Raw genomic sequence first — 22,440 nt, forward strand, 5'->3', positions numbered from 1 at the left:
TAGGATTTAGAAGCTACTGTCCACTCCCTTCCTCTGGCAGGTTTGGTAGGGGAAGATGACAGCTTCAGTCTCAGATAGGGTGACTCGATGGTGCCTTAGGGGTATCTGAGGGGGTTGCTTAGCAGGTGATTGGCTGTTCAGAAGTAAGGTCTGTGTGTCCTCAGCATAAAGGTAGCAGTTAAAGGTTATGGATAACTGAGATCACCCAGACTCTGTGGAACATGAGGAATAAATGGGTGGAGGTAGAAGAACTAGTTGAGGGAGATGGGAAGGGATAGCCTGCATAGTCAGTGGAAAGTCTGAATAGGCTAATAAGCAGGGAGTCAGGGAAGGGGCCGAGTGTCAAATGATGCAAGACCGGGATTGAGAAATGTCCATTGGATGTAGCCATGATTGCCCAGTAGGTCAGAGTTAACTAGAGCAAAAGCTACCATAATTCAATTTAGTGATTAATGTAATCTAAATCATTTCAAACATAGGTTTTACTTCCTGTCCTCCCCAGAGCAGCACTGCCTTGTCCTTAACGTCAAGTATTTTGAGAAAGGAAATAACGGGGTTTTTTTTTTTATTGTGATTAAATATATATAGCATAAAATTTACTGTTTCAACCACTAAGTGTACAATTCAGTGGCTTAATTATACCCCATGTTGCTGTGCAAGAAAATACATTTTTAACAATGGCAAATGTTCATTATAATTGAGAGAAAAAATTGAACTGGAAGGCAAATCTGGAATGACTATTTTTCCTTGAAGTCATCTGAAACAGTACATTTTTATGGCTCGAAATGGGGCATTTAGAACTACAGTTGAATTAGAGATGTGGTTTTCGGGGTATTGTTATTATTATTAAGTTTATTTATTTTGAGAGAGACAGCATGAGTTGGGGAGGGGCAGAGAGGGAGAGAGAGAATCCCAAGCAGGCTCCACACTGTCAGTGCAGAGCCCAACACAGGGCTCAAACTCATGAACCATGAGATCATGACCTGAGCCGAAGTCAAGAGTCAGACCCCTAATCAACTGAGCCACCCAGGGGCCCCTTTTATTCTCTATACTTTTATTTATCTTTTATTTTTTTAATGTTTATGTATTTTTGGGAGAGAGAGACAGATAGAACGTGAGTAGTGGAGGGGCAGAGAGAGAGGGAGACACAGAATCTGAAGCAGGCTCCAGGCTCTGAGCTGTCAGCATAGGACTCGAACTCATAAACTGCAAGATCATGACCTGAGCTGAAGTCAGACACTTAACTGACTGAGCCACCCAGGCATCCGTTTTAAATGGTAACTCAGAAAACTTGCTTGCGGTCCCTTCATGCAGCTATTGGCCTATTGTGGTCCTGTTGTCTTCATGTTCTGCCATGATATTTCCAAACCCCCAAGCACATACACTTTAAGGTCCAAGTGAGATTCTGGGGGTCTGCTTAGAATTAAGTGATGTGTCCCCTGCACAAGCATCCTCTTTGTCTTTGGAAACTGAAAGGTATTTGTGTCCCTTCCAACCTGTGCCTTTTGAAAATATATTTACTTTGTGTCATTTGCCCTCCTCCGTGTCAGGAAGATGGCAACTCCTATTTTTGACATGATTTGTGTGAAAATGTCTGCTCCCAGGACAGGTGTGAGTGGGGTGTGAAGAGAAGTTTTCCTTTGACATGGCACAAGGTTCGTTTTCTGTTGTTCTTCCCCAATGACTCTTCAGGAGGAAAAGCTGTTCAGGAGCCACTTTCCAGTTGCTGGTCCAAGAATCCAGAAGACTTGGCCACTATGTGGGATGACATGATGGACAGCACCTGGTTTTATTTGTTGGTTTTGCTGCCCCTCTAGAGAAGTGTTCCCTCTGCAGGAACAAGGCCCCCCAACCCAATATCCAGGCTTTTAGGGACCATGTGTCAGAGGCTGAGCTGGGACGTCCTGTTAGGCTCTCTCCTGGGTTGTGGGGTCCCACTCGGTTCTTCTACCTGGAACCCACTAAACTCTATGGCGGGCAGGCCCTCCCTTCACCCCGTGTACAGCTCTTGCTGGCCGGGTCTCTGGATGTGGTGATTCTCTGTGAAGTTGGACCCCCCGGGGCCTCTGGGCATCTTTAAGGCTGTGACTCTACCCTGATGGAAACCAATCTCGGGGAGTCTGAGGAGCCCAGCAGCATAACACCTGGGCCAGATGCCCCAGAATGAGACCGCAGGGCCTCCCTGGGCAGCATTCTCAGGTGACCGAGTAGGACAGCTCAGAGGCCCAGGTTTCGAGTTCCCCCTGAGTCTCCTGCATGCAACACAGAGCCTGGAAAACTATGCGTCTCCGATTGAGGGCTACTATTTTCCCCTCCTTCCTCCTTCTGTGGGGCCTTTGACGATTCTTGTAGAAAAGGGTACTTTGTGTCCAACCGGAGTTGGTTCTGACCACACTTCTTTGAAAACTGAAAGGTGCCTGTGTCCCTTCCAACCTGTGCCTTTTGAAAGCATCAAGGCTTGATATCTGCTTTGTGCCAGTTCTGGGAAAGGGCTCAGAACTCTCTCCAAACCCCTGTCAGAGTGGGGGCAGGGGAGGAATTAGGGCCATTTAGTTCTAGCCCAGCCCCCAGTCACAGCAGTTTTACATAAGAAAGAGCTATTGCTAGTTCTGCTGTGACTTGGAATTTCTGTTTCTTCCCTGACATCTATGTAATTTGTCAAGCTGGCACAGCCCTGTCTATCTGGCCATGGGCTCTAATTGCAGAGGCGACCAGGGGTTCCTGAGATGGAGTAGCGTGTAGGGATAAAAATGATTTACTATGTTGGGGTGTCTGGGTGTCACAGCTGGTTAAACATCCGACTCTTGATCTCAGCTCAGGCTCAGGTCATGATCTTGCGGTTTTGGAGTTCAAGCCCTGTGTCGGGCTCTGCGCTGACAGTGTGGAGCCTGCTTAGGATTCTGTCTCTCCTTCTCTCTGACCCTCCCCTGCTTGTGATCTCTCTCTCAAAATAAATAAATCAACTTTAAAAACAAAAACAAAGGACCATGTTTGTAAATGTTATTAGCTTCTTTTGTGTGTGTGGATGGGAGGGCGTGTGACTGCCCTTCCTTACTGTGTAGGAGGTCATGCTGGGAGGCTGCCTGGCCCTTCATCCCCAGTCATTTGCTCACTCTTTAGCTGGTCTCAGTGCTTGAAGCATGATTTTGTCTGGTATCTCATTATATCACTCCCTTGCTTGGATGGATGGATGGATGGATGGATGGATGGATGGATGGATGGATAAGTAGATAATGTCCCTTCTTTCCTTTTAGAAAGAGGCACAGGCAACTCTAATGTGCAAGGGTTCGACAGATTATCTAAGGGAAGCCTTGTGCTGTGACCTCCCTTTTCACACAGTCCATCATGTGCATGGCATGTATGTAGCATGGTATTTCACAACTGAGTAGTATTTTGATGTTGAGGAGTAAAAAGGAGAAACTGAAGAGGTCACGATGATAGTTGTTTGGTAACAATAATGTATTTATTGAGCATTTTCTAAGTTCAGATACTATGCTAAGTTATTAATTTATACACACACACCCACATGCACACAACGTTTCAAATTTCATACTAACCTAGTAGATCCTAATAATGGGCATGTTTTAGAGATAAGGAAACTGAGACCTCTAGTCCCTGTACCTGCCTGCCTACCTCACTAGTAGGGCCTTTAAGTAAGAGCTAATACTTATTGGGTTTTTACAACATACATTGCTGCTATGCTGAGTGTAATACAAATATTTAATTTAATCCACCCCATCATTCTATGTGTGGGCACTGTTATTTAACCCATTTAACAAATGGAAACTTGACATGTGGGTGAGGGTAACTTGCCCAAGGTCCCTTACCAGAGGTAGAGGAGCCAGAACTGAAAGCCAGGTCTGCATGGCTCCAGTGTTGTTTCAAACAGCCTTCTTTTTCTTTGTCTTAAAACATGTTGTTATAGGATTATTTAAATGTGTACAAATATCTTATAAGGAGTACATTACTTCTTATAACTTCTAAATAACTATAAGATCAAAATATTGACAACATCCAATTGGAAAACTGATACTATCCAAATTAATTGCGATACTTTAATGTGATAGATGATGGTCTTTTCTTGAAGGGGAATCCCCGCTCACCCCTGTTGGGTTAAATAGCAGAAAGGCAGAGCTTCAGGTGCAATTTCATATTTAATCTACTTTGGCATTTGGACTTGAAAAATTCCAGTGTGCATGATGCCTTTTCACATATTTTGCTGTCTAAACCACTGCGAGCCATTCTAAGGCTTTGCCGTCACGGAACACTCCAACCTCCTCCTGTCCCATCCCTGCTCATGAGTGCACCCGTGTCACTCATTCTAACAGGGTGCCTCCTGAGGGCTCTACCAACCCGTCTACTTCTCTTGAAGGTAAAGGTAGGTTCATGGCATTATTCAAATACTAACTAAACTAGCGTTTAATCCACTTATGACTGGAATCGAGACTAGAAACCATCATTACCACCTGTTGCTTAGTACTCTTGTGCTATGTGATGGGTACCCTCTGCCCGATGCCAGGCTCCACTGAGACCTGTGTGCCTATGCCATGGCACACATGTGGCCACTCCATTCTCCTGCTACTGTGTGTGGACTCCTGGGAAGCCTGCATTTGTGTAGCCTGTCATGATGACATTTGGTCTTTGTGAGTATACATCCAGATGCAGATGTGAGCTTGGAAATCTTAGGTCCACACTGGGTTACAAACTCCTCATCTAGATGAGCCAGGTTACGACTAAGATTTTCATTGACACAAGAATATAAAATTTAAAAATTCTTGTAGACCTCCAAGAACGCATCCACAGATGGCCACAGTCTTCCCGCCCCACTTCAGAAGTCCGTGTTCTAGAATGTGACCCTACCGAGGTGACCCATTCTCCCTGTCCTCTTTCCTTCTGCCCTCAATTCCCACTTTGTTACTGTGTTGCGGCTCAGCTCAGACCTGCTCCCTGCTCCGTTGTCCCTGTCGTGGTTCAGCTTCCACTCTGACTCTTGGCCTCGTTCTCCAGCATCCCAACACCTACCTCAGCCCCTGTCACTAAGAAGCCTGGCCAGCCTATATAGGACCTCTCTATAGGTGGCGGCCGTGCAAAGATGGAACAGAGGAGGGACTGGGAAGGTTTTCCCAAAGGGGTCAGGCCATGGGGACAAGATGTTTGGGCTTTCTCTGTGGGCAGTGGAGAGCTGTCATCAGCTTTTGTTTTCTTTTGTGGGGAGATAACTCTCGGGATCTTTCCCTTGTCCCATGGGCTGCCAGGAAGCAATACTCATTTGAACAGTTTGACAAGTTTGACCCCTAAATTCCCCCCTTTGATGTATATGGCATCCCTGGGAAAATTTAAATAGAGAACTAGTCTTCCAAATCTGTATTTCCCACAAACGAAATTTACCAAAACCATTCCTTTTCTTGACAGTGCTGTCACTGACAAGATGATCTTCTTTGGAATCATCGGGCAGCTTCCTCAGGCTTCTGGTGGACTCTTGAGTCTCACGCATAAAGAGCCTACGAACCACATACAAGAATTATTGTTAGAACTTTCATGTGAGCTTGGAATTGTCAGGGAGTATCGAGTTCCTCTAGGATACATGAATCTTGTTCTTTAAAAGGGTTTAATTGAATTACAGAAGGCGCCACCCAGTGAGTCCCCGGATGAAGTCCTGGGATATCACAGTGCCCAAATCCTGTTTTACCCAAGAACACAGTGGTGTTCTCTGACCTGTCCATGGTTGGATCTTATTTTCCATTTCCTTTGTGGGGTCACTGTACGGTCTTATTTCATGTTCTCTTCAGGGGGTAATTGCTCTTTTGCTGTTTTTCCAAACTCTCCTTTTTGGCCTGTTTCCTTTCTGTCTTGTGACGCTGGAAGTGAATGTTTGCACAGTTGGCCTTTCCATTCCGTCACTGCTGCTTCGGTGTTTGTGTGGAGTGGGGAGGGAAGGGGACATGCAGGGGACAGCCTCTGCTGCCCCCAGCACACTGAAAGATCACTTTTGCTTCCATCCGCCCTTTTTTAAAGGGGACGACAAGGCAATTCGAAATGGAAGAACAAATGAAACTCTTTGGACAATTACCTTCTGAAGTTGTAAAAGAAAAAAGAAAACCAAATGGGGAACGTATGCTTTTATTTTCTCTCCCATTCTCTCTCACATGTGATCCTATGAGACAAGGCAAAGCAATCATAATAAACTATTTCTAAAGAGTTTTGGAGCACAGCTTTCTAAGAGGACTTGCTGTAACAGTGGGAATGTCCTCTCTCTGCACTGGCCAGTGCTCTAACCGCTGGTCACACTGGACATGCAGGTGGTGCCACTGAGGAACTGAATCTGTAATTTCTGTTCATTTTATTGTATTTATTTTTCAAGTTTTCTAATGTTTATTTTTGAGAGAGAGAAAGAGAGAGAGAGAGAGAGAGCAGCGGGAGGGTCAGAGAGAGAGGGAGACACAGAATCTGAAGCAGGCTCCAGGTTCTGAGCGGTCAGCACAGAGCCCGATGCAGGGTTCGAACCCACAAACCATGAGCCGAGGGTGGACACGGAACCGAGTGAGCCACCCAGGTGCCCTTTCTGTTCATTTTAATTAATCAAACTTAAGTAGCTTCAAGTGGCTAGTGGCCACTATATTGGTAGATCTGATGGAAATGTGGCATTTAATCATCTCCATATGGTTTATATCATAAACTTTGGCCTCACTACCAGGTTCGACACTCCTATATCCACCTGCCTAGTGGATATTCCACTTGGTAGTCCCATAGGCATTTAAATTCCGTCTGGCCACCGTAGTACCCTCCTCCTCCTCCCGCAGCCTCAAACCTCCTCCTCCCTCATCTTTCCAGTCTCAGTAAGGAGAAACACCACCTGTGCACTCGTTCAGGCAAAGATATTTGAGCCACCCCTTCTTCCCTCTCTCTTGATCAGCCTCAGCCCTTCTCCAGAGTGTATACTGAGTCCCTGGATTTCTGTCCACCTCCACCACAGCCCCCGAGGCAAAGCCTTTCATTTCTTGCCTGGATAATCATAACTTCCTGATGGATCTTCCAGCTTCCTGCCCAAACCTCTACAACTAATTCTTCCCCTACGACTAGGGTGATATTTCTGCAACGTGAATCAGACCTTATGCTCACCTACTTCAAACGTTCTGTGTTAGTTAGCAACAGCTTCACTGTGAAACACTGAAAACCAAAACAACAGGGATTTAAACAAAGTAGAAGTTTGTTTCTGCCATCAGTATAGTCCAGGGCTGACAAGGAGAGTCTCGTGACACTGGGGTCCCAGACCCTTCCTGTGTGCCAGTCTGGCTGTCATGTCCATGTGCTAGCCAGCAGAGGAATGGAAAAGAAGAGGAGGGAGCCCTTCTTCCCAGTAAGGTTACTTTCCAGAACTTGTAGTTACCACTTTGTACACCCCACTGGCCACAGCTTAGTAACCTGCCCACCCCAGTTGCAAGGTGGCTGGGAAATACTGTCCCGTTTTGTATAGACATATGCCTGCAGGAAGAAGGGGAGAATGGTGTCTGGGATGACTACGGTCTTTGCCACACCCTCCAGAGGCTTCTATTGTGCAATGTAAGCTGCTCACCATGGCTGTGAGGTTCTATGGGGACTGACCCCTGCTGATCTCCCACGCATTCCAGCCAAATTGACCTTCTTTTGTTTCTTTACATGCCAAGCTCTCACTTGTTCCCTAGATCATTTGTACCAGCCTTTCCCCTTGCCAGAAACATTCCATCCCTGACATCTGTGGGCCCAGCCATGTCTTGTCACTATGATTCTGCTCCTGTGACATCTGCAGAGCTTTCTCAGACCACCTATCCAATCGGCACTCAAAATTTCCTTAAAATCATCTGCCTTGTTTTAAGCATCTACCACTCCCTGAAAATAGATTTATTTATTTGCATTCCCATACATACCACTCACCCACTCTAGAGTAAACTGCACAAAAGCAGGACCTTATCATTCTTTTTCTCTACTATGTCTTCTGCATCTGGCACAGAAAAAGCATCTAAATATGAGTTGGATGAACGAATGGACTCATGGAACATGATGAAAATCTATGCAGCAGTAGTTCCGAGTAGATGTAGGTGTATGACTGTAAATTAGTAAAGCTGGAAGGGGTGGAGTTCTTAGTTCAATTCCCACATAGTAAAGATAAGGATAACGGACAACTGATGTCACATAGGAGGTTATAAATAGTAGAGATAATGTGCTGAGACTTCCCGTGACATCCTCATGCACTGGATCGATTTGGACAGGACACCAAAAAAGTTGGTTGGGTTTAAAGCTGCCCTCTGGGGCGCCTGGGTGGCGCAGTCGGTTGGCGTCCGACTTCAGCCAGGTCACGATCTCGCGGTCCGTGAGTTCGAGCCCCGTGTCGGGCTCTGGGCTGATGGCTCAGAGCCTGGAGCCTGTTTCCGATTCTGTGTCTCCCTCTCTCTCTGCCCCTCCCCCGTTCATGCTCTGTCTCTCTCTGTCCCAAAAATAAATAAACGTTGAAAAAAAAAAAATTTAAAGCTGCCCTCAACCATGTCCCACAACTATTGATTAATGAACTGGTAGCAGTCAGATAAGCTCTTGGCGACTTGATGAGGACATTTATGTGCCAATAATGTTGTAATGAGCATAAAGTTAAGGGCTGGTCAAGAATGAATGATGCCATAGGGTCGCCATCTTCCTTTTATTTACCATAATTAGTTGATTTCCCCCAGGGTCATTGCTATTATCTTCATCATAGCTCCATGAGAGAGGGAACAGAACCTGTCTTGCATCCTCTGTGTGACACACAGTGCCTTCCCAATAGCCCAATAAAAACTTCTGAGGAATGATCAGTGCATCACTAAAAGATGGGGGGGGAAATCCCATCAGGGGTTTCTGGTAAGTTTGGGAAACTTTCCATTGTTATAAAGAATCAGGGTATTGTTCTGTCCATGCAGTTCACCAGATTCATTTAAAAAGTGGAACCAACATCAACAGTAAGTCTTCTGGTTCGCTCATACTGGTGTGTGAGGCTTTTCGGCAGGACTCCAGCTTCCACGTTAGAGTCCTTGGCTCTAACTCTGTCCAGCCAATGGTGTGATTGACAGCCAGCATTTTATTTCAGCCCATAGGACCTGAAACCAATGTTTTGAAAATAAAGAAAGCAGAGTTTCATATATTCTGTGTCCTCCCTCAGGGTCCAGTGACACATAGCAGTCCAATATGGGGTACATGCCAGCTCCCCCGTTTTTACCCAACCTTCCATATGTGACACAGATTGATCATGAAATGGAGCCAAGGTGGCTGCAGGGGAAGCGTCTCAGCCCAGATCATTCCTTAGCATATATTAAAACCTGCTGGTGGGCATAAAGTGTATCCACAGCTCTGTCCGCCTGGAAGGACTAGTTTACTCTGGGCTCTAAGGCTCTCCCTCATGGAGAGCCTGGGGGCTAAGCTCATTGCAACCATGAATAGAATTCTGGGCCTGCATGGGTTTGAATGGGGACTTGACTAGGCATTCGCATGGAGGAAAGAGGCAGTAAGGCAGGCAGAAGGACACAGGATGTGCCTAGATCTCTCTCCATTCTCATGGAGGGGATCGTTAGAATTGTGATGAGTGTGTTCTGGGATTTGAAGCCAGTTACTTGAGATGGCTGAGTGTATGTAAATTTTCCAGGCAATTGTTCATTTTTCTTCCAAACCTTTTCTTCTTCAGTGTCATCAGATATAAGATTTAGTTCAGGCCAAGAGGTTGTGAAGAGAGCACCATTCCCTTATGCCTGACTGTTGCTTACAGCTGGTAGCTGTTCCAAAGGAGCTAAGAGACAGATGGCAGCACCCAGCCTGGTGATGGCATGCCAGGAGAGGTCTGTGCATTTTATCCAACACTGGACCTTTTTTGAAACACAAAATTATGATGTCACTTTCATCTATTAACTCACCCTTGGACTGGCTGAGTATTCTCTTTTGAGGACAAGTGACATCAACTTTGCAGAGTTAGCAAAAAAGGCAAATATTTGAAACTGGTTCCAACAAGGCACTTCTTCAGTAACAACTGCATAATGCTGGTTGGTTTCCAGCATCTGCCCACAACTTGAAATGTGCTTTCCCCTCATGCCTGGTTTGCATGTGTGCATTATGATGCTTTCACAAATCAGGAACAACAGCCTTTTCCCTCGTGCGGGCCGAATACCTGTATATTAGCTCCTTCACCCTGATGAGTCTAGACCTTCATGAGGTTGGAGTAGAAGGGGATTGCCAGAAAATAGCCTGCAAAGGTAAAAGACATGGAGTGGTCAGAGAGCAGCAGAAACAAAAGCTGCCAGAGAGGTCTGCCTAGACGTTTGTCCTGCCCTCCACCCAACTTCCTCCCTCAGAGAGCCCTTCCTCGACTCTTCACTCAGAATTCACTAGCTTACTTCTATAAGCACACTCCAATTCTTTGCTTCAAAGAACATTTCAATTGTGGTAAAATAGAAGACCACATAAGATTGACTATCTTAACCACATCTAAGCTTGTAGCTCCGTGGATGGTATTGTTGTGCAGTATCACCACCATCCATTTCAGACTGAAACTCTGTCCCCATTGAACACCAACTCCCCATTCCCCTCTCCCCGCCCAGCCCCTGGCACCCACCCTTCTGTTTTCTGCCTCTGTGAATCTGACTGCTCTAAGGACCTCATAGAAGTGGGTTCCTCCACATTGGAGCCTGTGATAGAGGCGCCTTTTCATGCCTGGGTAATAGTCCAGTATATGTATATACATTTTGTTTGCCCCTTCACCTGCTAACAGGCCCTTGGGTTACCTCCACCCTCTGGCTATTGTCAGGAATGCTGCAGTGAACATGGCCGTACAAACACTACTTTCAGTTCTTCTGGACATTCACCCAGAAGTGGGATTGCTGGATCCCACAGACCCCCTTTCCTCATCTGTGAAACCAGAGGTTGGTCCTCGAAGCCCACTCTGTGCTCTGGGGCTATCTCCAGCAATGCTTGGCATGACTGCTGAGGAACAAGGGCCCTCAGAGCCCCCAGCCTGCGGGGTGGGAGTTGCCCAGCGGTGCCAGTCACCTCTGTGGCACTAAGAACAAGGCTCTTGGAAGAACTTCCAGCCTCCGTGGCTGCTTTGTTTTGAGCCCCTCCTTCGATTTTGCAAACAAGCCAAGTGTTTGAGGAGGGATAGGGAGAAATGAGTTACAAGTGCCCACTTCCAGGGCTCATAGATGTTGGCTTTGTGTATCGTTTCTGTGGAACAAGTGAGTATTTCTTTTTCCTTCTCTCTTTTCAGCTGGGAGGCTTGTCTGCCTCCTGCAATATCTGTATGGCCACCTCCCCACAGCAGCCCTGCCTGCTTTCCTCTCTCCCCTCCCCTCCGGTCCCTTTCTAAACTCCTAACTGTGCTTTCTGAGCCTTGGTGGCGTCCGGGGCATGTTTCTAGCTAATGTTGAGTGGGGTCACTTAAAAATCCGTCTTGCCAAGTACGTAAAGATGTAGGAAAGATATTTGTTAAAGCTTATTGGCATGTCTTCTCCAAGTCCAGCAGGGACTGATGTTTAATGGGGAATTTTCTCGCTGCATCAGGGCACGATGCGTTTAATTTGGCAGCATGCTGCTTGAACTCAGAGCGGGGTCACTTATCACAGTATTTTGGCAGCCTAATGGATTATTCTGTGGATGTTCTCTAGAGAAGATGAACTAAAAAAACTTGGGTGACCAAATTTGCCCTCACAGCATCCCACCTCTAATGCATCTCTCCGTCCTGGCAACAAAGTGTTCTCTGAGGAATGTTTGGCTCTGAGGACAGGGTTTTTTGTTTTCCATATGGGCCAGTAACAGGTGCTTGTGTGGGGTACCATAGCTAGGTGGTCGGGGATACTCTGACCCCAGGCCAAGCACTTGCTGTGACCTTAAGGGACTTCCCCAAGGAAGTTTTTAAGGGAACCCAGACGGATTGAGTCCAACAATGAGGGGCAAGTCTAGTCTGTAATAAACTCAGCACTTGTGTGGCATCCATTGAGGCATCCGTGTTTTGGAACTCTTTTGTTTTATTGTGAAAAAACATGCATAACGTAAAATTGACCACTTAAACCATTTTTAAGTGTACAGCTCAGTGACATAAAGTACATTCACACTGTTTTGCAGCCATCACCACCATCCCTCTCAGAACTTTTTCCATCTTGCAAAAATGATACTCTGTACCCATTCAACACTAACTCCCCTGCCCCCTCCTCCCTGGAAACCACCCTTCTGCTTCCTGTCTCCAGGAGTTTGACTACTCTAAGGACCTCATGTAAGTGAAGTCATCCAGCATGTGTCCTTTGTGCCTGGCTTATTTCACCTGGCACAGTGTCCAAGGCTCATCTGTGTTGTAGCCTGTGTCAGAATCTCCTTCCTTGTTAAGGCTGAATAATGTTTCATTATATGTCTCTACCACATTTTGTTTATCCACTTATCTGTTGATGGACACTTGGATTTCTTCTGCCTTCTGGCCATGGTGAATAATGCTGCGATAAACATGGCTGTCCCCTACAAACATGACTGTCTGAGTATTTGTTTAAGACCCTGCTTTCAATTCTTTTAGATACATCCTCTGAAACAGAGTTACTGGATCAGAGTTTTAAGGACTCTTAAACTCACTCTATTCTTTGGAGACTATCTTTGGAGTTCTGGCCTAACTTGTCATAAGAATTTAATCCATAAAAGATTCTGTTGACATTTTTCAAAATAGAAGTAACAGGAGGCAAAAAACGTGGTCATTATTTAGTAATTAAGGTACAAGTTTGAACTAGGAGGCGTGATGATGAAACCAGAAGAGAAGACAGTGCTGGGTTTGTTTTTTTAATTTGAGAAAGAGAAAGAGCCCAAGCTGGGGAGAGTGGAAGAAGGAGAGAGAGAGAATTTTCAGCTAAGCGTGGAGAGCTCAATCCCGTGACCCTGGGATCATGACCTGAGCTGGAATCAAGAGTCAGATGGTCAACCAACTGAGCCACCCAGACGTCCCTTCTTTGTAACATTATGTATATCCAAGTTTATTCTTGCCACTAGAGAAGTGTGGTTTTTAACTGATTTTCCTACTGCTATGATTTAAAGATATTTATAGCACTCACAGTGTTCACTTTGTCTATACTTTAAAAGTATTTTTAGGTAAATTTAAGCATTTTTAGATAGAATGCTTGTTTAAAGATAGAATGCTGATAGATTAAAATCTATTATTGTAAATTTGGTATATTGTAGGAGATTCTTTATTTTAGAGAAGGAACATCTGCTTTGCAAAGATCCACCATGGAGTGTCTTTACCATTGTTAGCTGGTGCGCTAATATTTATTTATTCCAGTGCACTAATATTTAATTCAACGTACAAAAAATTCACTTACACAAAATTTTATATTTCTGCTTATAACAGTCTCTAATCAATAAGCATCTGCTGTATTAATGAAGTACCTGGTAATTTTGGCCTGACACCTTCTTGGTTTTGTTCATAGGTTTAAGTAGTAGGAGTATACATCATTGCTCCGCACAGAACAGGAACTGTCATTGTTCTCAGCCCGGCAGAAAGCAGAGGGGACTTTCGGATAGCAGAGTAAACATGTTGCCACGGCAAGAACCGTCTTTATAAAAGACAACTCTGATCACATCTCTGTACTCCCTGGCTTCAGTCTTTCAAAGGCTCAAGTTGCTTTTGGAATACAGTACACATTTTTCACTGCGGCTTGCAAGGCTTACTAGCGTGGCCCCAGGGGATCCTTGCCAGCCTGAGTTCCCTACGCTGCATGTTCCTTGCTGGTTTCAATTCCTTGAAAACGGTGTAATCTGTTGCATCTCTGGACTCTTGTACAGACTATTCTTGGCTAGAACACTCTTTCCTGACTTTTTCTCAGGGTGAAATTTGCTTTTTAAGTCCTCAAGTGACATGTGCCATTTTCTCTAGGGATTCTCTCCAGAGATCCGCGTCTGAGTTAGCCGTGCCTCCTCTCTGCTGGCCCCTCCCCTCCCAAAGCATTCTCTGCTGTCTTTCTTTCTTTCTTTTTTTTTTTCATGTTTATTTATTTTTGAGAGAAAGAGAAACAGAGCTCAAGCAGGGAGGGACAGAGAGAGAGGGAGACACAGAATCCAAAGCAGGCTCCAGGCTCTGAGCTGTCAGCACAGAGCCCAACACAGGGCTTGAACTCACGAGCCATGGGATCATGACCTGAACCACAGTTGGAGGCCCAACTGACTGAGCCACCCAGGCGCCCCTCTGCTGTCTTTCTTACTGAATCCTAGTGCCCATCACAGTGACTCTACTTGTAAAATTCAGTTCAATTAAATATCAAGTACACATTGAAGTACCAATAAAATACATCAAGTATAAAAGATTCTGACACTATGCACATTTGTGCATATACCACCCAGTTCTAGAGAAGGAATATGGTCGTGACTTTTGAAATGCCCTGTGTGCCCCTCCCAAGCCCTCCCTGTGTCCCTGCTGACCTCCCAGTAACCATGAGCCTGGCTTTGGTGTTCCTCCTTACCCTGCTTTTCTGTATAATTTTGCCTCATTTTTTAGGATCCTTAAACAATATATCATTTCATTTTGCATGGCTTGAGGCTTTTAGTAAGTCGAATCATAGAGCGTGTGTTTTTCTGTGTGTGGTTTCTTTTTTTCACTCCTCATTATCCCTTAGATGCATCTACATTGACCTTTATAGCTGTAATTCATTTCACTGCCATGTGAATATACCACCATTATCTGGCCTGTACTTGTCTTTTTACATATTTCTATGCCTTTTCTTTCCCTTATGCCCCATCTTTATCCCAAGAGACAATTTTAAATTCCCCAAGGGCAAAGATTGAGTTTATCTTGCCCACTGTTATGTCCTAGTGTCCTGCATGTAAGAAAAGATCTGTTAAATGAGCCGCAGTAAATTTTGCTCTGAGAGTTTTCCGGTGAATGGTAATCAGTACAACCGCATTCTTGGTTGACAGAGGCTTTTCCTCCCTGCACCTTCCCGGGCTCTAGCACTCTGGACCAGGGCTCAGGTAACTTCATGTATCTAGCCAGATGGTAAGTATTTTATGCTTTGAGCCATATGGCTTCTCATGTGACTACTCAACTCAGCTACTGTAGAGTGAAAGCAGCCATAGATGATACATAAACAAATGGGTGGTCCAATAAAACTTTACTTACAAGAATAGGCATTGGGCCGTATTTGGCCCACAGCCTATACAGGGTGCCAACCTCTGCTATAAAGTACTTTCCTGGTTCCATGTGTCTGGTTCTGGCCAGTGAGTAGAAATGACACGTTTCTTCTGGTCTGGAGCATTTAATTACTATTGACCAGTACAGCTACTGGGTCAAGAAAGGAAGCCTTGATCATCTTGTGCCTCCCAGGGGGACCGTCCCGGTCTAGCACAGACAAAGACAAATATAGTGGGCTTATGGCACCTTATCAGGCCTTAAGCAATACGATACAGCTATAGTCAAAGTGGAAAAGTAGCAGTTTTCAGACTAGGACCAACATGCATGTTCAAGGTTGTCATGAATGTATATAACATAAAGACTATGTTACAAAGGCATGGATCAAAATACTGCTATAATATTTGAGTTGCAGGCTGGGTAAGAGTTTGGATATCCATCTTACCATCTTTTATCCCTACGCTTTCTTTCCTGGTTCCTTTCTAACATCTGAGGCTTGAGCCTGGCTGGCTCTGCATACAGACAACTGAGAGCTAGTGTCTTAACTGTGTCAAGCACACCAAATATAGCCTGATGGAGGAAATGCTGACTTCTGTTTGTTGAGTTGAGCAGAACAGCTTCTTTGGAGAGTTCTAAGTATAAGTGGAGGGATGTGATGTCCTGGGTCATTTTCCTTACATTAAAGTGGACCCCCTTGTTTTCATGATATGGGCAAACCCATATCATGGGTAGAACGCCACAGTGCAAGAATGCAGGCTCGGACAAACAGATCTGAAACCTGGCCCAGTGTTGGTCTTCTCATCATTTAAGTGAGAATACTTATACCTGCTTCACAGGATTATTGTGAGAAATACAACTTGCTCATTGCGGTAGCAAATTAGTTTCAAAGCAATGTGGCTGAAAGGAGGTCCAGATGATGAGGATAAGCAAAAGAATAGGAATGACAAAAGCCAGAACGTACCATGCACTGCCAGGCACTGTTCTAGCTCGTTAGTCCTCCTTTTACCCTCACAGTGACAAGGAGGGTACTGTTACTGGCCCCCTTCATAGATGGTGAATAAAGCACCAGAGAAGGCAGGTCACTTGGCTAGTAAATGGTGGAAACAGGATTGTTACACATGTGTCTGGCTGGAGAGTCCCCACCCTTCACCAGGGCACTGCTTATCATGGTATTGGTACTGAGGCTTTAAGTCTGGCTATAGCAATAGCCAGTTGTGATTGGGGAATGCTCCTGAAATCCCTCACCACTGAGGTGACTTGGTCAGCCCATGCGGCTCTCCTGTAGTTGATTATACCCACCTATGGCAAATTGAAAAGTGCCAAAGCTACACTGTGATACAGGTGCTGTGGTCATTGGCCAGGCAGGCATTGCTAAGCCAGGAGTCCTGTCTCCCACCTCCCCAAGATGTTGTGCCTCAGTGCTCTATAAACATAACATGGCAAGGGACTTCAGTTAGTCCCAGGGATGGTTCTAGGGCTCTGATGAAGGAGACAGAAAGTGATCTAGAGATGTCAGCCATTTCTCTAAGGACACAAAGCAGCCAGGAAATCACGTCAGTGTCTTCACATATGATATGTATTTGGAACATTTTAAAAGAATTAACTGCACATAACAAAGTATAGATGTCACTGGTGCCTTTTGCCAGTATTTCCCTTGAGATTGGGCAGGTCTATGTGTCTAGTTCTGGCCAATGAGCTGTGAGCAGAATTGACATGTCCCTTCTGGTCTGGAGCATTTAATTACCCGTGAGACACCCTCTAGGCCTCTAGCATTTCAACCAACAACCTTCAAGATGGAGTCTGATCTTTGAACCTGCATCCCAAGTGACAGTGATGAGCAGAGCCGGACCCCCCCGCCCCACCCGCTGCCAACCCTCAATGGGAATGTAGTGTGGGCAAGAAATAAATTTATGGTATTTTAAGCCTCTAAAATTGTTAAGAGTTGTTTATTACTGTAGCATGACATAGTTCATGACTAATATATAAACATACTGCAGTTTTCTTGCAAACAGCTTTTTTATACAATTTTTTATTACTATTACTTGATAAGAGTTAAGCATGAAAGAAATGTTAGTGTTGACCTTGGGTGTATAGAGTTTTTTAGAGAGTAAATAAGTTCCAAAAATAGAGTCCAGTTCCATAAGACCTTGTAACATATTGATAAATATACCAAAATGGCTGGCTTCCTGATACTGTCAAGAAATGTTTATTTCCTTGGCAGGCCATTGTTAGGGGACTCAGATGTTTATAAATACTATTAACTGATACATGCAAGTTACTCCCTTGATATTCTTCCTATCAATTCCTTATTGTGGTTTGAAATCACTCTTTAGGGGCGCCTGGGTGGCGCAGTCGGTTAAGCGTCCGACTTCAGCCCGGTCACGATCTCGCGGTCCATGAGTTCGAGCCCCGCGTCAGGCTCTGGGCTGATGGCTCAGAGCCTGGAGCCTGTTTCCGATTCTGTGTCTCCCTCTCTCTCTGCCCCTCCCCCGTTCATGCTCTGTCTCTCTCTGTCCCAAAAATAAATAAACGTTGAAAAAAAAAAAAAATTTAAAAAAAAAAAAAAAAGAAATCACTCTTTATAGGAAGACCTTCTACTAACATCTTATCCAACTATGTCAGACGTTACAGGATAGGTCAGTGTAGGTGTGGTGTTCAACAACATCATTCCTATTGGCCTGAACTGATTTCTGTTCATTTGCAACTTCCACCTAAATATTTTAAAAACCTGCTTAAATTGTCAAGTTTGGGCAAACCATTCACCCCACTAGCCCTGTAGAGTTAGTGTATTGTCCCTATACAAGCACTATTCCAGCCCAGAACCTGTTTTCCATTCATCATGTCTTGAACAGCTACCGTTTAGGATTTCTATGTCTTTCACCTTCTCTCCCCCTTATCCCTCATCATGTTCTTCATATTTTTCTCTTTCTCTCACTCACACACTGGCATTCTCTCTCTCCCACTCCCTTGTCCCCCTACACCCAAAGATTTAAATTGGTCCTGTTGTAAGATCCCCGACACTGGGGAAAATGTCTGCACGTTACTCATCACCCCCACTGAACACAGCTGTAGGAACCCTTTGAAACGCTTCTGCTGGGAACTTAGGGAGACTGGAGTAGTGCTCAGTAATCTGAGCCCACCCAGCTGCATGACTTCAGTTTGAACTGCCTAAGTTTCTGCCTCAAGCACGTACTCCAGAGGCTTAGGTTTTCAGCTTGTGTTCAAGGTGATAGGGAGCAGGGGTAGAATGTGTGGGGGAAATTTAATATTGAGGGAAAGGAAAGATGGCAGCGTTCCAATCCCCACAAGGTATGTTTGCCTTTCTCTTTCACATAAGCTAAAGTTTCCAAAACCAAGTAGAAATGCTGTCCATCCTCCCCTCTCCCTCCCTGTGCGCTGTAAGTGTGATGCCTTGAGTTTGCCACACGGTGCCCTTTAGTTCACTGACAGCGTCCCATAGCCTGGGATGAAAATTTCATCCTTGAAAAGGAGAAGCACAAGGAGAACCCTGAACTTTCTCAGGGAGCCTTTGATGATCTTTAAGGTTTATCGATTATCATTAAAAAGTGGGCCTTTCTGGGGCACCTGGGTGGCTCAGTCGGTTGAACATCCAACATCAGCTCAGGTTATGATCTTGCGGTTCCTGGGTTCGAGCCCTGTGTTGGGCTCTGTGCTGACAGCTCAGAGCCTGGAGCCTGCTTTGGATTCTGTGTCTCCCTGTCTCTCTGCCCCTCCCCCACTTGTGCTCAGACTCTCTCCTTCTCAAAAATAAAAAAGTAAATATATGCTTAAAAAAAAAAAGTGGGACTGTCCCTCAGAGAGCTTCTAGTTTAGTAGGTTATAAGACATTTGCCAAGAAGAAAGCACCTGTTGGGGAGAAGTCTCTAAAGCCCCTTTGCTCTGCTCTCTTGTCTATATTCAGCATTAGAGTAGAGCTTGTCTCAGAGGTAGGCCAGGTAGAGGAGAGAATCTCCAGGGAGCTTGTTAAGGACTCAGGCTTACATCATGGAGAAAACAATGCAGACCGGGACAGGCTGGCAGGGAGGCCCAGACCAGGCTATCCTATAAAGACAGGCCTTGCTGGAGCTGTAACGTTGGGCCCAGACTGCAGTCCAGCTCCTCCCTCCTGGGAAAATCTGATGCTACGGGAGGTTAAGAGATGTACCTACGCCCAGACAGTGTCTGAACCAGAGTCAGAACGGAAACCTATGAATAACCGTCAGATGCCCCTCAGATACTGGAAGGAGAGTGGAGTTGTCAGGGAATGTACAGAAAGTAAAAGGAATGATGGCTTCACATGGAAAATGGAGGTCCATTGCCTGAGTAGTAATGATGGCAATGGCCACTTTGTAAAAAGTTTTGTTTCAGTGCCCTGCAAGTGTTGCTGACACATGGGCTTTTAATTCCTGGGAGAACCACCCAGATTCCCCTTGTGCTCACCTGATGACCATATTGACCTGTTGACCACAATGGCCATGGTGACCTCTGACCTTCCAGTGCACCCATCTGACTAATGCAGGCCCACCTGAAGGGGCTGTCCGGAGTGTCAGCAGTGCTAAATATTATAGAGAGTTGAGAACATGCAGGAATTAGTTACAAATGTGTTAAGTGTGTACCATTGTTGATACTTTCCTGATAAACAGATGGCATAGCGATGTCACCCGTCTCTGATATGTGCATCCTGGTCGGTAGTAGAACCACTCATAGGAGCTGCCTAACAGCATTGTCCTCAGCCAGCAGACTGTGTATGTCCTTTTGACCTTGGAGTGGCCACCAAGCCATGGGGGAGACTTGATATGTTCTCGGAATGTGCATTCTATGGAAGAGATAAGACCCTAGATGTGAGGCATCACCACCCCCTTCCCATGGGGCAACTGCCCTGGCCAGGAGTGTGGAGGCCCCCCTGGAGTAGGTGCCATCTTAACTTCAGGAGGGGTCTTTGATCCCCTTCCCGGGGCTCTCATTCCTGTGGACCCACCCCCCACCCTTTACTCTGCTCCTAACCCCTTCTCCATGCCTTCATTTGTACTTGAAATGCCTTCTCCCTCCATCCACCATTTGCAGTTCCAAATTCTACCAGTGTCTCATTGAGCCAAGTCAAAAGGCCCCTTTTTTTTTTCTCTTTTAAAATCCGGGATGCTTCATGAATTTGTCATCTTGTGCAAGGGCCATGCTAGTCTTCCCTGTATCATTCCAGTGTTCGTACATGTGCTGCCCAAGTGGGCACAAAATGCCTTTTTTCTACAGAGATCCTCCACCCCCCACACCCCAAGCCAGGGTGCAGCCCCCTGAGTCTCTGAGCCCCTGCCCCACTTGACTATACTTTTTGTATAATCAGTGTTCCTCTCCAGCCAGCTTACAGGGTAAATGTGTGTCCCACTGGGCTTTGTCCAGCTGACCCCACACAGTGTTTGTACAGTGAACTACACCCAAATATACTGACCTGTATTTAACGGATCATAAAGTATTTGTAATAGCAGTGCATGAATTAAGGATTGATGCAGGGAGCGTTAAAAGTCATTGGAAATTCAGGAGTAGAGAAGAAGGACATGAGCACTGAGAGCTGAGAAAGCCTTCCTGTGGGAACACGGGCTGGAAGCAGAGGTGTTTCGTGGCAGGGAGAAGAAGGCACATTCTAGAATAAAAGAAGGCACGAGGTGACAGTGTCAGATGCCAGCTGCAGAGTATGAGCACAGGGGCAGTGGAAGGGGGCAGGGTTGATAGGGGCTCACACCTAGCCCGGAAAGGCCGGCTTGCGAGAAGAGCTAGGGGAGCATTCGCTTTGCACCATGATTTGGTGTTGGCCTTGTTTGGCCAAGGCTCACATGAATTGCTCAAATCAGACCATGAAATGAAGAGGGAGGAGGAAGAGGCTGGGTGTCCATCCTTTGGTCTGGCTTCCCACTAGTGGGTGCCACCCTGAAATGACTGCACCATAAATGTTTGTCTTCTGAAGCCAGCATTAGTGTTTATTGCTGTGTTCTTACTGGCACAGTTGTTTAATGAAATCTGCAGGATCTTTATTACCCCAAGTACAATGTGTTTTTCCAGAGAAACATCTATGGCTATAAAGCATTCAAAGATGAGATATAGAAAAGTCTTCCTAGTGCCTGCTAGAAATGGAATGGAAATACACACAGCACCAAATGAATTTGTTGCTAGTATTAAAATTCCTAGTTTGCCAAGTACTTGAAAGGCAAATTCAAGTAAACAGAAGAGACATGTGCTTTCCTCTAAGGGGAATGTTTTAATCAGAATAGAGACAGTTGATAGACATTTATATCCAGATCTCTTCTTTCTGCCCCATTAAACTAGAAATTGGTGTTTGCCAGTAGTGACCTAGTATATGTGTACAGGGCAAGATAATTAACTGGAAGGGGGCCATTTTGCAGAACTGCTTAGCCTGTCATATTTAACACCAGCCTTGTATATTCGGTACAGATATACAACATTAGAGGCTTTACCTCCCCTCCCTGGAAAGAAAGATTGTACACAGAGCAGTAAGTCCGGTAGGACTGAACCATTTCTCCCCAGAGCTCCTCTCTTTGCCCCACTCACAGCCACGGCACTGGCTCACTGGCCCTCGATACTCCCCAGTGATCAAGTTCACTATAATGCATGGCCACTGTAGTAGGAGCGAATGGTTTAGCTGGATGTGTAACTGTGCAGGATATGTGGAAAAGCAATTAGCTTCCTGAGGGTCAGGAGCTGATATTCTATTTCAGAACACAGAGTGTGCTCAGATATAATCATGAGAATTAATCTGACTCAACTGTAGTTGTATAAGCAATATTGTGACAGGGGGTGGTTTGTTTTGAAGCTGGACGTACTGGAAACTTTAAATGATGAATAGCGGTGGATAAAGCAACTATCCACTCATTCATTTCTTGTTGGGCTTTTAATTTTTTTCTGCTTTTTTTTTCTTGTAGCTTATTGTCATTTAAATGCTCACTTCTTATAGCTCTTAAGATTGTTCCTGTAAACACATTGTTTGTGTGTGAAATAGACAACGTCTGTATTTTCTTTCTGGACTTCTTACTCCTGTCCTGTTAGTATCACCATGACTCACTCAGTTGCCTGCCTTTAACACTCTTGCTACTGTCATTAGATACCAGATCCATCCAGTCCCTCTTTAGAAATGGTTCTTTAAGAACACAGCTCCCATCCTAATTCCATCCTGAATTTGTTGGAATCCTGAAGGGTGAGAGCGGGGAAGAATGACTGAGATGGTCAGGGACCACGCGTCAGCTGGTTGCATTGTCCTGACCCTGATTGCCTTCACAGCAGACCTGGCACTG

At 45.3% G+C, this 22,440-nt stretch overlaps 1 protein-coding gene and 1 non-coding gene across 3 annotated transcripts in view; one reads left to right on the top strand and one right to left on the bottom strand.

The window, feature by feature from the left end:
* SLC22A23 (solute carrier family 22 member 23) overlaps positions 1–22,440 on the top strand; it is a 185,064-nt gene that overhangs the window by 54,166 nt on the left and 108,458 nt on the right. The window lies entirely within an intron of this gene.
* LOC112853815 (U6 spliceosomal RNA) lies at positions 20,268–20,369 on the bottom strand. Its single transcript, XR_003222941.1, has one exon. It is a non-coding gene; the product is annotated as a U6 spliceosomal RNA (small nuclear RNA).

Source organism: Puma concolor, chromosome B2 (genome assembly GCF_028749965.1).
Source record: "Puma concolor isolate L17-30 chromosome B2, mPumCon1.1.hap2, whole genome shotgun sequence".
Lineage (NCBI taxonomy): Eukaryota > Metazoa > Chordata > Mammalia > Carnivora > Felidae > Puma > Puma concolor.